Source organism: Sturnus vulgaris, unplaced genomic scaffold (genome assembly GCF_052056855.1).
Source record: "Sturnus vulgaris isolate bStuVul1 unplaced genomic scaffold, bStuVul1.hap1 Scaffold_462, whole genome shotgun sequence".
In the NCBI taxonomy this organism is placed as follows: Eukaryota; Metazoa; Chordata; class Aves; order Passeriformes; family Sturnidae; genus Sturnus; species Sturnus vulgaris.
Genome location: NW_028276481.1, coordinates 8,247 through 25,129, shown reverse-complemented (window position 1 = coordinate 25,129; position 16,883 = coordinate 8,247).

The window sequence follows — 16,883 nt, the reverse complement described above, 5'->3', positions numbered from 1 at the left end:
TGCAAGGAGAGGAAAGAGGGGAAAATGGGAAGAGTTTCCTGAGTCGGAAGGGACCCCTAGGGATCGTCAAAGTCCAACTCCTGGCCCTGCACAGACACTCCAACAGTCCCACCCTCTGCATCCCTGAGAGCATTGGCCAAACGCTCCTGGACCTCTGGCAGCCTTGGGGCTGTGCCCATTGCCTGGAGAACCTATTCAGTGCCCGACCAGCCTCTGAGGAAAAAAACCTTTCCCTGATAGCCAGCCTAATCGTCCCCTGACACAGCTCCTGGCATTCCCTTGGCTCCTGTCCCTGGTCGCAGAGAGCAGAGAGCAAAGCTGTCCCTGTGCTGCCCTTGGGAGGAGCTGAGAGGTCCCAAGTGAGGTGTGAGCTCAGTGTCCTCTCTGCAGCTGAACCAAATGCCCTGAGCCACTCTTTGTATGGCTTTCCCTCCAGCCTCTTCGCTATCCCTGTGTCCCTCCTTTGGACATTTCTCCAATAGCCTGAGGTCTTTCTGACGCTGTGGCATCCAAAATTGCCCCCAGGGCTTGAAGAGAGCGCAGTCCCAGCCCAGAGCAGAGCGGGACAATCGCCTCTCTCTCTCGAGCGGTGCCAGAAGATAGGGACAGTTGTCAAAAAATCAGCTAGAGAAAGAAATCTAACAGAGAAACAGGTGATCTTGGCACAGGAAATGGAAGAAGCAGAGGAAGAAGAAGATGAGGAGAGGATTCCTTGTAAAAGTGAAGAAAATGAGCATGCAGAACAGGGACTAAGCATTATGCAGGTAAGTGAGCAAGATAATAAGTTTGAAAGTGAAGGCAGTTTTGTCCAAAAGAAGGAGGAATAGGAAGTCTTTTTGCTGAGAATGAATAGAAAGTTTTTTTGCATTTAGTTTGTATACGAAGCGCACAGGGCTCTAGATCCTTTTGTGGGAAAACGGAGTGTGTAAAGTTGCCAATCATTTTGGACCGAATTTGGAGGTTTTTGGGGTCCCAGGTGAATTTGGGGTTGAATTCTGGGGATTTGGGGGTGCCCAGGTGAATTGGGGGGGGGGGGGGGGGCGGGGATTTGGGGAGATCCAGGTGAGTTTTGAGGGGTCCTAGGTTGATTTTGGGGGAGAATTTGTGGAATTTTGGGTATCCCGGGTATCGAGGTTTGGGGTGAATTTGTGGAATGTGGGGAGTCCCAGTTGAATTTTAGGGGGAATTTCTGGAATTCTAGGGATCTCAGGGGAATTTGGGGGTGAATTTGGTGAATTTTAGGGTATACATGTGAATTTTAGGGTTCTCAGGTGAGTTTTGGGGATGCCAGACGGATTTTGGGGTGAATTCTGTCGATTTTGGGGTATCCAGGTGAGCATTTGGAAGTCGTGGGAGAATTTTGGGATGAATTTGGGGGGATGCAGGTGGATTTTCCAGGGAATTTTGGTGATTTTTGGGAGTCCCAGATGAGTCTGTGAGTGAATTTGGTGGATTTGGGGGTATCTGGGAGGGTTTTGAGGGGGATTGGAGACATTTTGGAGTGAATTTGGGAGGTGTTGGGGGGACTGGGTCTTGGGGGTGATTTGAGGGATTTTGGGGGTTGCAGGTGGGATTTTGGGGTGAAGCCCTGGGATTTGGGGGTCCCCCGTGAATTTTGGGGTGAGTTTGTGGAATTTTGGGAGTTGCCAGGTGAGTGCTGAGCATCCCAGGGGGGACTTCGGGGTGAATTTTGGGGATTTGGGGCTTCCCAGGTGAATTTCTGAGGTGAAAAGGTTCAAAAAGGTTTTTTTTTGAAAACAATTTAAAGCCAGAAGGTTATTGAAAATTAATAGATGTGATGCAAGTAGGTAATATGCAGACAATACACACCGAGACAAATCATGGGAAAAATAGAGTGTTAACACGAGTGTGTGACGATGGGATCAGTATAGCTAAGGCTGAGTTGAAGCTGAATTTGGAAAAGCATGCCAAAACTAAGAATAATAAAGGCACCTACGGGTATTTCAGTGGGAAAAGGAAGATGAAAAGAAACCTATCACACCTTCCCTATTCCCCCCCACCCCCATAAGCCAGACAGCACTAGTGACAACAGACAAAGAGAAGGTTGAGGTACTCAACAAGTGTTGGTCTCAATTTACTCTGCCAGTCACTATTTCCACATCTCTCAGGTTATTGGACTGGTGGACTTGATTCTAACCCATAGTAGCAGGTCAGCTTTCAGACCACTTGAGGAACCTGAGCATGCAAGACCATGGGACCCACCCAGAGGCATGTCAGGGCCCTGAGAGAACTGGCAGCTGTAGTTGCTAAGGTGCTTCCTCCATCATATTTGAGAAATCAAGGCAACCAGCTGAAGTCTGCAGACACTGTGTTGTATTGACTCCAATCCTCTTGGTCTTTTTTGTAAATCTTAGAGCTCTGAGTCAATTTCTGCAGAGGATTCCCAATGCAGTTTCAAAAATGGAATCTTTGTTACTGGTCCTCATGTTGATCTTGGATATTTCCATTTTCTGCACTCCTTTATTTTCGAAACATTTGTAATGACTGAAAAGAAAGCTGAGACGAGGCATTATGCTCTTTCCAGTGATAGAAATGGACCAGTATTCTTTTCAGACAAATATATTTTTGCTGTGTCTAAGCACATGTGCATACCTGTGTTTGATTTATGTGTCCAGGTTTTGGCAATGGGGCAGCCACAGGGCCGTCCTGTGACAATGGCCCAGGTGCTGCCCCCTCCCGCTCTCTTCCAACTGGCTCCACTTCAGGATGTCGTCCCTGCTGAGAGAAGAGGCTGGGACAGCACCTTTAGAAATGTGACTTTCTGGGGTTTTTTTGTTTTGTTTTGTTTTGTTATTTTTAAAGTTACTAAAAACATTCACCCTGATTTTTTGTGTTGGGTTTGGGGTTTTTTTTCAGTTTTGGGTGGGTTTTTTGGTGGGCTTTTTTGGGGGCTTTTTTTGTCTCTTTGGTGATTATTGGTTGGGGGATTTTGTGTGTTTGTTTGGTCTGCTTTTTTTGTTTGTTTGTTTGTTTGTTTTTTTATTACGGTTTTGTAGAGTTTTTTAAGCAAATTGATTGGAAAACTGAATAGTCCTCCACTATAGTCTCCTGGATTCACCTGAGACTCTTCCTAGGCATCTCCCTGATCCTTTTTGCAATGAGTCTCACATCATTCTCCTGAAGAAACTGTCTGCTTATGGTTTGCATGGGTGGGCTCTTTGCTGGGTGACAAACTGGGTGATGGCCAGGCCCACAGAGTGGTGGGAAATAGAGTTCATCCAGCTGGTCCCCAAGGCTCAGTCTTGGGCCCAGTCCTGTTTAATATCTTGCTCAGTGATCTGGACAAGGGGATAGAGTACACGCCCAGGAAGTTCACAGATGATGCAAAGTTGGCTGGTAGTGTTTTTTTCTTCTGGAGGACAGCAGGCTCTGCTTCTTCTTCCTCCTGTTCTGAGGTCGCTGCTCCCTCTTCATCCCTCATTAAGTGTGCTGATTCTGTCACTTGGATGAGAAAACAAACAATTTTAGCAACAATACTAGTGGCAGGGTACAAGAAAGGAAGAGTTCACATGAATTCCCCCCCCCCAACAACAGACAATACCTGATGGCTCCTCTGCCCAGCTTACTGACTACACCGGAACCCATTGTCCCCCAAAGATACTCCCTTCTCCCTGCCCCCAGCCATGATGTGAGATGGAATAGAATAACTAAGATTAAGATTCTCCCTATGGAACTCCATCATACTTCGATTCTGGGAAAAAAAAAAATTCTTGAAGTTCTATCATTTCAGATCATTTGAATTTGCATACTAAAAGGTCTAGCCAGAAACTCATGACAATATTAATAGCCCATTCTAGAATGTCCGAGATGGTAGACACTTCTTTCAAGAGAATGTGATACCTCACGTGACTTCTCCAGAATTTAAATGAACAGCGGGAGTAGTCTACAAGATTCTTGCTGCCATCTGGATTTCCTGGTTTTTGGCTGGTCTATGTAAGCCAACCAGCTATTCAGCAGAGGGAATATTAGTGTGATACTTGATGGTATGTGAGATGGAACACAGTAATTTATGGCTTTTTGCATAGTGATGAAGCTGTAAAGAAAGCTCCATAATGCTCAGACAAGGAGGCTGCTGGACTTCAAGCAGCAAAGGCCCAAAACGAACCAGTGAAAAGGTGTCATTGAAAAAAAATAAAGCCAGGTGGGGAGCAAAGTGATACTTAAGGGCAGTTTACTGAAAGAGGAAATCTAGTGAAAAAAAAAGTCCAAGAGTGAAGGAATAACAGGAAAAATGAAACTAAGGAAGGAAATCAATCTCAGCTAATCATTTCAGAAGCTAACAAGTTGTCATTGCAATGATGCATAAAGTGAGAAATAATAAATATGTCTGCGCCAAAATCTGAATTATGAACTTTATTGCATTCTGTCTTTCACGGAATCATACAACAGTCTGTGATTAAAGATCATCTAGTCCAACTTCCTTGCCAGGTAGATCTTACAGTAGATCAAATTGCTCAAGACTAGCCAAACTGATAAGGAGCACTCTCAATGATGGGGCATCCACAACTTCTCTGGAACACCCGTTTGAGTGTCTCACCAGCTTCATTGTAGAAAAGTTTTTCCTTTTAGCCAGTCTAAACCTAGTCTCAGTTTGAAAGCATGGCCCCTTGTCCTGTCTCTGCAAACCTTCCTAAAAAGTCTTTCTCCATTTGTCTTATACCCTCTTTACGTATTCAAAGGCCACAATACTGTCTCTCCAGAAACCTCTCTTCTCCAGGCTACTGGATCCTACTTTTCACAAGAACCAGGTCATAAACTGAGATGGAAGACATCTCAGGAGATCAGATCATCCAACAGCTCAGTGTAAGAGTAGCTCTGAAGTCAGATCAACTAGCTTAGGGCTGTGTCTGTTTGAATTTTGAAAATTAGCAGGACTTGAAATGCGTCAAGGAAGAGAACTCTGGGTGGCTCCAGAAACAGCCTGAGAAACTCGAGCAAACTCAAAACCTCAGAAACTACCACTGCTTTCTCTCCCTCAGCCCAAGCAGTCCCAAAGAAGAAGTGTTCCCAGCAGGCTGGGATAGCACGCATATACACTACATATACATGACAGGCATCGCCAGCAGCCACATCCTGCTCCTTTCTGTGGCTGGCAAGAGTGAGACTGGATGTTTACATGTGGGCAACCTGGGGCCCTCCAGCAGCTCAGACACTCAGCCTGCCCAGTGACCCCACTGAATTCCAGTGTTCGCAGTGTGCCAAGGCCACAGCACTACTCCGCTTGCTGGCACAGACCATCACACGCCTCCTAAATCAGTCAGGACTCCCCTGGTCCCACAGCCAGCACCCCACTTGCTCTCCCCCAGGCCACTGCCATTGTTCACCAACTTCTCCACTTTGATCTTTGCTGGTGCTCTCAACACTGGCACACCCAGATGTTCTGCAGCTGTTGTCTCCTGGTGGAAAGGACTTGTAAAGCCATGTTTCCTAACAGGACTTCCACAACCTTTCAAAGCAACCTTTTCTGGGGTATGAACAATCTCATTCAACTGTCAACATTTCTTTTCCCATATGTGAAATCAGAATTTCCTTCTTCCGGGCATGCCCAAAACAAGGCCCAAACTACATTGTGCCTTCTGTTTCACATGCTGACTCGTTTGTAAACAATGCTAGGAGAATACCTGTTTTGATCTGTTGGAGTCAGTAAGTCAGGAGTCTCTCTGATTTCTTCAGAGACAAATCAGAGTGCAGGAATTGAATTGAAATCTTTAGATGGATTAAAGTGTATTAGGCCTTTCATTTATAAGGCAGAGATGAAGACTTAGGTTGTAACATAAGAGAGAGAAAATAAGTAAGTAAATGGAATAAGTTTTAAGTGCTTTTAGGGAGTAAAAGGTCTTAGATGCCTGAGAAGTAGTACATGTTCTAGTGAAGGTTGAAAAACATGCTAGTGTTTTCTTAGAGGCTCCAAGAACTTAGCTTTAGACATAATAGAGTTAGAGTTAAGAATATTGCTTACATTTTTCAATTAGAACAAGATAGGCCATGAACGTAGTCTATACGTAGCCTGGCGTGCTAAGAAACCAGAATTCTAATAGATTAAGAAGTAGTGGTCCGAGTTTGTGTCTTAGCTAGTTGGAAAGTTTCTATAAAAGAACATGCATCAGGGAGAGGTGGGGCTCTATGCCATGGCTTTATGCCATGTGCATTTTGCCATTGCATTTTGCCACTGCAGCTTTGCCATTGCTTTTAGCCATTGCTTTTATGCCACAGCTTTTGCTCTGCTTATGTTTTCGCCGCTGAAATCAACACCCGAGAAGAAGATAGGAGCTGCCCGGCTCCTCCGGCCCTGCTGGGACCACGGGAAGCTTCTGCTTCTGTTTGGGACTTGGAGCTAGAACCTGGAATGGACTTTGTTAGCTTTGACTCTGCATTTGAGACTGATGTGCTTCTGCAATAAATAACTTTACAGCTACTATTAGCCGCTTTGCTTTTTACATAAAAGAAGAAGTAGCCCGACAGTGTGGGTGCACAAGAGGCACCCGGAGGTCCCCAGAAACCTCACATTGATCCAAGCTAATCTCTGGCCCTTATAGTGCTTTCCGTAGTTAAGTTTTGCTTTGCTATTTACTTGATGTCCCATTGAATTGTTGAATCATAAACAGACTATCTGTCTGTGTAGCAGCATAGCAGTGATGAATAAATGCAAGAGAAGGAGCAAGGTGATTGTTTGCTAGACTCTTCCTAGAAACTGAGAAATCTGTTACTTAATGCTGACCACAGCAGATGGAGGAAGCATCCTACATGATGTCAAAGCAATGAAACTGTAATCACTTTTATGATTACAGTCAAGGCACTGCTTTTGCCACCATAAGTGGAGTGCAGGGAATCTTAAAAGATGACACTCTAACTGTTGTCCATGCTCACTGAGAAAATAATGCTTTTACAGCAGAGCAGGTCTCACCGCAGCTAAATCATGGCTTCAATGGTACACCGCCTTCAAAATAGCCCACAAAAACACAAATGAAAGGATTTGGAACCCAAGGGAATCTCGGATTGTGACATCAGCTTATTTTAGATTCTTTCCAAATTCTGAATTCCATTTCCTTCCGAGCCAATTATCCCACCTAACCTGAGATGTAGTTTATGTTTTTCCTACATCTAATTACCTTAGAATTAGATTGCTACTAGGCAAAAAGACAGAAACAAGCAGTCAATTTCAGACTGAAACCTGTGTTCTAAACCAGTGTTTAGGACAGCAATACCAGCAATACTTGGACCTAAGTATTCTTAATAAAACCAAAACTTTTAAGACTTCTCCATGTATTTTTGGAGGTGGAAAAAGTTTTACATCCAAAAGTCCCTAGCGAGCTCTCACTCAGTGCAATGCACCCAGAAAGACGCTCTCGCTCGTCTTTCAAGGAGTGATTCCTCACAGCAGAAGCAGCAGCAGGAGCACAAGATGGCTGACGAGAAGGGGCAGTGTAGAACACGTCTACCAATATTTCTACAGGAAATCCTGGTTCATTTTCGAGTGCAGTATGTCCCTCCAGGTCTTCGGTCCTTGCGAAGCTCTATGTACTGTGAGCACTGCTACTTGCAGCTGAGAAGGACCGTGGAGCTAGCAGCGAATTCAGAGAGTGCTGAGCACATAGTCAAGGAGCGAGAAGTGCCCCTGCAATGCCGTGCTAATAGCAGCTTCCTCGCGTCAGGGGCAAGCTCTGGCCAGAAAGACTTTCTCATCCTGGGAGCAGTTCTTTATAAAGGGCGTAGGCGAAAAGCTTTCGTTTTCAATTCACACTGCGAGAGAGGCAGACTGTTGTAAATAGTGGCCCTTTTCCCTATGAAACAAAACTCACCCTTCCTGGTTTCTGAGATCAGTCTGGAAGAGGCGTTTGGCACTCCAATAGCAGCCAGGGTTACAGGTGGATGCAGCTTGGGTCTGGGAGACACCGTGATCCATTTGGAATTTTAGCAAGCAGTTGACTCCTCCTGGCCACTGGCTGCTGGTTCGAAACTGTGGGCCTTTTCTCTTGTGAAACAAAACTCCCACTCCCAGCTTCCTGAGATTGATTTGGTAGAGGCGTTTGGAATTCAAACTGCAGATAGGTTTCTCAGTGGTGACAGGTTGTTTCTGAGAGATTTCTTGCATTATTAGGAGAAAATAATTCTATGTTCAGGGAAAACATATAAGGAATATAAAAATAAAAATATAGCTATAGTTGTATAAATATAAAATATAAACAGATATAACAAATCTATATTAAACATATAGTATATAATATAAATAATGTAAATAAAAGAATATCTATAAAAATTATAAATATGAAAATAGTATAGTTTAAAATAAATGTTTTATTGTTTTTTATTTGGTTCAGACAGGGTTTTTTATAAATGAGACTAAAAAATAAATATCGAAATTTACAGTAAATATATTCAGACATATAAAATTATAAATATATATGCATATCTAAATTTATGTAAGTATAATTGTATATAAAATAGAAAAATACAGGTATATATGTAGTATTTAATATAAATGCTATTGTAATTATTATAATAACCTATAATATACATAGTATAGATATGTAAATATACATTTCAGATATAAATATCAAAACTATAAATAGAAAAATGTATTTAAATATATTTTAAAATAAAGGGGGTTTTTGTTTCTATTTGGTTAGAGGCAGGGCTTTTAAATAATATTAAAAAATACAAACATGATAATATATAATATATAAAATTACAGATATATGTAAAATAGAAATAAACAGTAGTAATATGGAGATATGTATGTAATAAATAATAATATTTTATACGTGCTATACTATAATAGAAATTGAATATACAAAATATATATAGATTATGAATATGAATAGAAATATTTTAAAAATATTTATTTTTTTAATATCAAAAGGGTTTTTTTAATTTTCATTTGGTTAGAGGCAGCTTTTTGTTTAGTTTTGGTCAGGGTTTTTTGGGACATTCATTTAAGAGGATTTTTTCAAGGATTGGGATTCTCCTTTTTGCCATCCCTTGCCTATCCCCAAAGCACCGCTTTGCAGAAAGAGCCTGGCACTACAGCCAGCCTCTGAGCCAGCGCCTTGGCCTCCTTGCACACTCATTTGCACAGTCATTGCACACTTCTTACACACTCATTGGCACACCCATTGCACTAATATAGAGGCAGGAGGTTTTTCAGTTTTGGTTCGGGTTTTTTGGGGCATTCATTCAGGAGGATTTTTTGAAGGATTGGGACTCTCCTGTATTCCATCCCTTGCCTGTCTCCAAAGCTCCGCCTTGTGGGCAGAGAGCGGTACTGCACTCGTGCTGCTCTCAAGATGGCGGAAGCGACCACGAACTGGGACTCTGCCATGTGGGACTGCCGCCTCACTCAAGAAGGTGGCCGCTGTAGGGCCCGGGCAGAGAGAGGCGACCCCATCGCTGCTGCTGCCTGTTGGCCCCGGCCCGGCTCCCGCAGAGCGACGGCACCGCTGAGCCCACGTCCCGTGTCCGCATGCTTGGATAGACTGTGGAAAATCGCACCGGGGGGATTAGTGTCAGCATTGTGCGCAGGCAACCCACTAGACCCACCAGGGTCCTTGATTTCCCACCCTTTTTGCCGCCATGATTGGAAGGTCAGGCATGTGGTAGCTGAGCTGCCATCTTGGGAGCACAGTCACAATCAAGATGGAGGCCTCTGCAGGGCCCCGGCAGAGACAAGCGTCCACCCCACTGCCTGCTGCCACTTGGGTAGTGGTCAGAGCCATTTCCAGCACTGCTGACCCCGCCGTCCCCATCCTCACGCTGGACAAGGCGGAGGAAAATTGCGCTGAGAGCACGGGATCGGCGTCGGGGCAGGATTCAGGCAGGTGACATAGAAAGACTCCCTTGTGGCGGGGCCTTAAGTCTACCACAACAAAGATGGCAGCTAGACCGGAAGTAGCTTCTGCCATTAACAAAGATGGTGCCGAGGAGGGGCGGAAATTGCGCCATCCCACTACCAAGATGGCTGGCTGGGTGACACTCCCCCGACCTTCTAAATATGGCTGCATATAGGCTAGGAATAGAGGGGCAGATGGGGTGGTCGGGGTGGGTGAGCCAAAGACAGAGGACAGGTGGGGGTGTTGATCAGGACTGGGATCGCCGTGGGCAGCAGGAACCACCCTGGCATGGGCGTTGGAGCCAAGCTTGGCGCTGCTGCTGCTGCTCCTGCTCCGGCCGCAGCGGGCGTGGGACTCCGGGCGTGATCCCGCTGTGGCCTCAAGGAGGCGGGGCTCTGCCCTTAACCGTGCCTGGGAGAACGGCAGCAGAATCTCCTGGTGCAGATGCTGGATAGCGGCTGGAACTGCTCGGTGGAACGGGGAACGCTGTGCCAACCCTGGGAGCCTCAAATCCTGCTGCTCTTGGTGCCCCCATGCCGCGGGTGCAGCCTGCACTGCCCGCGGGTGTGCAAAGCCCCCGCAGCCCTCAGCGGACAGCAGCACCTGGCTCCCCCTTCCCCGTGTCCGCACACCCGTGGGGCTCCTGCCTGCCACTCCCTGTGGAACGAGGCTGACTGGAGCACCCGCGGGTGGGAGAAGCCGCTCGGCCGGGGCCGAGCACGGTTCTACTCAGGCTGCTTCTCCAACACCTGCAGGTGAGATGCTCCCCCTTGCTTTGCAACTCAAAAAAGCTCTGCAATGGTAAAACCTCTTTTTTAAAAATTCAGCTGAGAATTTTTGTCTTTACTTCCAGATCACAGGATATATTGAGGATATAGTGGGGTTGAGAGGGATCCTAAAATCTGACTCTCGAGTAAATAGGACATTTCCTGCAGGTGAATATTGCCAGGCCAAAATGATGGCAGCTGCTGAAGCTGGGGCTGCTTTTGTGGCCCAGAGCTGCACAGAGGCCTTGGTGTCTCCTGCTCGCTGCCAGTAATGTTCCTTGGTGTTTCTGCGTGTCTCGGCTGGCTGGAAACGCGGGGCAGGAGGAGGCCAGAAGATCCCAAAAGGCAACCAGCACCTCTTGTCCTTGGGCTCTGCAGGGGAGGGGCTGTGCCTGCAGTGTCCCGTCTGTGTCAAGCACACATCCTGCGGATGGGCGCTGGAGCACCCGGCCAGCACTGGCACGGACACAGCTCAAGGGTTGCTCCCAGCTCTTGGGCCAGGGGCTGAACAGGCACCTGGAGATGCTTCAGCCTGGACAGAGGCCACCAACAGCCCAAAAGCCCCTCAAGGAATAGCTGGCATTTCCTGGTGATGGCAGCATGGGCCCCTTGCAGAGGAGCTCAGCCAGCAATTCCCGGTTCTGACCTCCCAGAGCTCCCATGCAGCTGCCAGGTATGTCTCTGCCACCCTGAATGCCTTCCCTTCCAGCCTGAGTCCATCATCCAGCAGCAGCATTAAAGCCAAGGCACTCTTCTCTCACAGATATTAAATCCCAACCAACAGCCTGCAGAGATGCCTTCAAATCAAAGATTTGGGTGGGATGAAATTTTGTTTAAATGAAGGTAGGAGCTTTTCAGGGAGCCAGCTGGAAGTGCAGAAGGGATGGAAAGCTTTTGCAGGTGGGTCCCACTGGAGGCGCGCTGAAGGCAGGGATGTCCATCCCTTTCCTGAGGGAAAATAACTTGCATAAGTCACTGCTGAGGCTCTGGAAAGAACTGAAATTCTGCAGGGAGAGATGTCCTCTCGTGGGCCCAGGGACTGCCTCGGCATGGGCCAGGAGCGCCTCCAGCCCCTGCCTTCTCCTGCTTGAAAATATCACGTGTAGCCTGAGCTCGGGGGAATTAAATCTGCTGAAATCCAGGTAACTCTGTCAAGTGCTCCCTAGGGACATCAGTGGGGCTGGGGGATGAGGGTTTTAAATAGAAATTCTTTGGAATATACACCTGTCCCCATTCTGATGCTGCTGAGCTTCCTTGGAAGCTCTACTGGTTCCTGGCACAGCTGGCATTCAAGCGGCAGCTCTGCATGAGAATATCCACCATGAGGCACTGTGAGGTTATGGCAGTGGGAATTGAGCAGGGAATTCGGGGCTATGGGGATAATTCATGGGAACTAGCAAAGCTGACAGCCAACCCCAAATCTGGGCACCGCAATAGAGAACAATCTGTGTGTGGCCCTGTCAGCTCAAGCCCCTGGGCTGGGAAGTGTTAGGAGATCAAATATACGGAATTATACAAATCATGGCAACTAGCATCACCCAGAGGGACAATCCAAGTCCCAAACAATTCCTCCACAATCCACTCTAGGACAAACACCCTGTGCCTACCAGGATCTGTGATTCTGCTTTTCCTACCAGCTCCTGAGCAGTGTCAGGGCAACCACGAGGCCTTTAAAATCCAGATAAACCCCAAATCCCACAGAGTGATTAATCCAAATAAAGAACTGCATTGTTGTCATCAAAAGATCAAAACTCATGAAGAATTCTATGACAACAATGTAATGGACTCCCAGGAACCTCATTAATGCTCTCAGTTTCATTTTTGTGTATTTTTAATCCCTCATTTGGCAGCTTGTAAAACTTATCTTGGAATTCAGAGGTCAAGCAGGATTGACTTTGGATTGACCTTCACCTCTGGTCCCACTTTGTGCAAACACAACTTGTGCCCAGGTGGGTGAACTCATCACCTCAGCTTTTCACTCCAGAGTATCCCCTCCTTATTTCCCTGTAGATGAACTCAGATCCACTCCTCACCTCCACTGGTCATCCAAGCGTCCATTCTGTTCCCCACAGGCCCTGGTGGCCCCAGGGAGCTCCCTTGGCCTTTCTCCTGCCCCTCTCCAGCCCGAGGCCGCTCCTCCTCTTGCTCCCTCCGGCTTAATCCCGCACAGAGCCTCTCCTCCCTTCCTGGCTGCCTGCTGCCGAGGAAGGAGGACACAGAGAGTCTCGAGTGCTGAGCCCTCCCTGCTACCCCTGCAGAGCCTTGGCTGCGCTTCCCAGGGGCCTCGGATTTCCCAGACAAATTGTCTGCTGGGCTCCCTTCCATTACCTCAGCAATCTCCTCAGAAATGCCACCTCACTCCCCTTGACATCCCCTCACATTTTCTTACACAAACAGTTCTTGTGTCCCCTCTAAATGACCCCGGGTTTTCAGCTAAATGAATGGCATGACCCGTGGCCACTGCCCATGATTCACCCGACCAAAATCAAGAGCAAATGTTGGTTGGGCTTTAAGAACTTGAAATAACTTTGAAGCAAAAAAGATCACCTTTTTCTTCTGGGTTTTTTTCTTTTGGATGCCAGACTTGCCTCTGTGGATGCGTGCTTAACTCTTGCTGCAGGGGACTGTCAGGCCTGAATGGCCGTGAGTTCATGTTCTTCTCACTGGGGAATCAAAAATTATTGTTAATTAGACCACAGAAATATTTTCTGAAACCTCTCCCCTTTCCTGCCCTTTGCTGGTACATCTCCTGTTTGTGCCTTTGAATTTACAGCTGTTCCCTGATGGCCCTGCCTTACTTTTGTGCCGCTCCTAGCTGGGAAAAACTGGGAAAACCTAGGGGGTACAGAGGTGAAATTTTTAGCTGGATTTTTCTAAAATTTCTAATTCTACTGAAATTATTTCCAATTCTCCAGTGAGAAGAGCACGAACTCTCTGAACTCCATTCAGGCCTGACAGTCACTGCGGGAAATCTGACACAGTATTAATAAGTAACCTTTCCTGAGAGCAGTCATCACCCCAGTCCTCCAGCCTTGGCAAATTTTTTGCAATGAATGGACCCAAGTTCTAATCCTTAACCTAAATTTCTGTCAACTTTTGTTAGAGTTACCAGACAGTAAATCATGCAACAGAATTTTAAAATTGCACAAAGAATAACAGGCCCAGACCAAACCTAACCACCCCCATCACTGCTCCACCCCAATTTGGGGAGAAACAGTGATATAGTTTATAATTACTCTCCTTCCATGCTATTCAGTCCTTCACTGCACATCCCCAGAGAGGATTCACTCCACCTTTTGTTCCTAACAGCACCTCTCTCTCCAGCACCAATCCCATTTGTCACAGGCACAAAGGGAGCAGACCTAAGGCAATGGTTCCAGCAGCAGCGGCAATCCCAAACTCCCTGTTCCCTGGATTGCTCATCCGAGCACTCCCAGGAATCTCACCTCATCCCAGACTCTCTGTCCTCAGAGGGAAACAAAGCCTGACGGGACAAGGCTCTGGCACCCCATTTCCTCTTGTTCCTGCTGAACTGGAAAGCCACGGGTAAGTGCAGTCCCTCAGACCTTGCACCCCTGAACACCAGGAGAGCTGGAGTTTCACCCAGATCCCAGATTCCCTAGGCAGTTAATCCCAGCAGGGAGGAAAAGAGGAACCCTGCATTCTCTGAGTTACCCCACATCATGGGCAGGACCAGGAGCCCTCCAGGCTCAGACCTCTGGTGCTGAAGCCTCTTGGCTTTGGCTGCTCAAACACCACAACTCTTGGCAAAGATGGGCAGAGTGTAATGATTTTTCCTGTCCTGAAAGAGAGGAGGAAAAGAAAATTAAGTCCACTGCAGAAGGATTCCAGCTCTCACACTTCTGCTCTGATGCTCGCTGTGGGGTTTTATCCATGACAGGTGACACCAATTCAGAGTGCCCTTCTCCAGCATTTTTATTCCTAATTATTTCAGACATTAAAAGGATGCTAATTTTTCTTATTGCATTCTTTCCTTAATTTGAACAGAACCATTTTCATCCCAGACCCCACTTGTCCGTTATTCAATCCTTTAGCACTGGACTTTACACAAAGGGATACCCGTGGTGCTGCATCACAAGAAATCCCAAAGAGAAACCCCTCCAAAACCTGACAAAGAAAGGTTTCAAGGCTCTCCAGAACACAGACAGATGTTCATACCTTGTCAGGCCAGACCAATTCTGTCCCATCCACCTGAGCTGTGCAGGTGAGGCAAAGGCTCCCCTTCCTCCTAGGGAATCACTGTGGTCTGAGACCACAGATATCCATCCTGGGGAGCACCTGGAAACAACGTGGGAAAGGCAAAATTAGACTGTTTTCTATCAGAAAATGAGTAATAATAGTAATAATCAAAACTTCTGGACAAATTTAGTAACATCACTTTCATATGATAAATACAGGCCATGCCCATCCTTCAAGCCCAGGTGAAAACAGGAAAGAGAACTACAGGAAAAACAGAGTCCCTTATTTGGATGTATTTCCTAAAGACCACATTGTATGCTCTTTGTTTCTTTAAAATAATGGATTACTGGTAAAAAGCATCTTGGGCCCATATTTTATCAGCCACAGGCAGGACAAGGTGAGCTACATCTGGAGAGCCAGGGAGATGCAGGACCTTGGCACACCAAGGATAAGAGCAGGGGAAGCAGGGGAGGTGTGGGGGGGAGAGCTGGAGAAGTGAAGGAACAGGCATTTTCTTGTTCAGATTCATCAGTGCTGGGAACTTGGAAAACACATGGTGCTGCATGCATCGAGGACATAATGCCCACGATTTGGTTGTTTTCCTTTGCTCACACGCTTGGCTTCATCCCCTCTCCAGAGGAGCAGAGAATTCCTCCAGGGTAAGGGTGAATCTGGTCCCACTCCAGGGATGTGTCCAGTAAAGGAGGGGAGTTGTTTAGAGGAACTAACTGACCACAAAAATCAAACCCATCAAACACTGAAATGGCCTACACTGAGCTGTAACACCAAGTGTTCACAGCAGGCAGAGGCACGAAGTGCACGCAGGACCAAGAAGCACCACTCCGGTGTTTCTGCTTACATGTATTTTAGCTCTGTTTCCCTTCACAGCTGCTATTCTGCCAAGGTCAGTTCCATTTTCAGAAGACTGTGTCACATGTAGTCAAGGCTGGAAATCCTCCCTTAGGATTTCCACATCACATCTAGATTTGCTAGGAAGCACATGCACACACAGATGCCCATTTCTGTGATATGTCAATCAGAAATCATGTAACCCAGCAACTTGCTCCTCACTTCACCACTTGGAAATACATTCAAAAGCCAGAAAAACCCCAACCAAACAACAACCCACAAAAGACACAGCTTAGTGCAGCTTCATCTTAATATTCTGCTCAGTGATGGAGAGAAAGGAGGAAAGCTGTTCTTCTAGTTCTGCACCAAGCAGTTTGAAACAGCCAATACTGTCCCCACCTGCAGCTCTGGCAGCTTCCTTCTTTCCTTCAGCCTTGCCCTGACTTCTGAGGGGCCAGAGGCACCACACAACCCAAAAGGATCAGCACTCACACCCACCGCTAGTACAGACATCTTCACGGTCCATCTTTGGCCAAACAAACTCCAGGATGTTTTTGTTTTCCTGACAGACTTGGCCAACTTCATTCCCATTTATCAAGGCAACAGACACCCTGTATGGCTCTGGGGTCAGAGGACCTCTACTGGCACAAGAACCCAAGAGAAGATTGGAGGGAAGAATCCAAGAGCAAATTGAAATCCCAGCTATGCAATGAAGGTCTGCTTCTGGCAGGTTCCTTGTGGCTTTTGGGGCTCAAGAAAAGCCTTTAGACCATAAAAACATAGGTGAAAACCCCACACCGAGCACTTGGCTTTAAAGATGTTGCACTTAACGTTACAGACAGAATTGCTTTGGGATTTGGCATTTCCTGCACCCACCCAAACACATTAAAAGAATTAAGTGCAGAGTCCCGAAGCTCAGTTCTTCCAATCTTATTTTGGTGGTGTCACTTGACATACCTAAATCCACAGCAATACTTCAAAAAATGAGAAGCAACCCCACCCCCCTTCAGTTTTCCAGTTTAAAGGTCCTCTTAAGAACAGGTTAAAGAAAAGAAGAAAAGCCCAAGACCTACTATCAGCTAGTGTACCAACCACCCGTTTTGCATAGATTTTTATTACACCCAATGGCTTCTCTAAGAAAATAAATTTGTACCTGCAAAAACCTGTGGGAATTACTGCGTTGGGACGGTTGGGACAAACTCAGGCACTCTCTGTATTC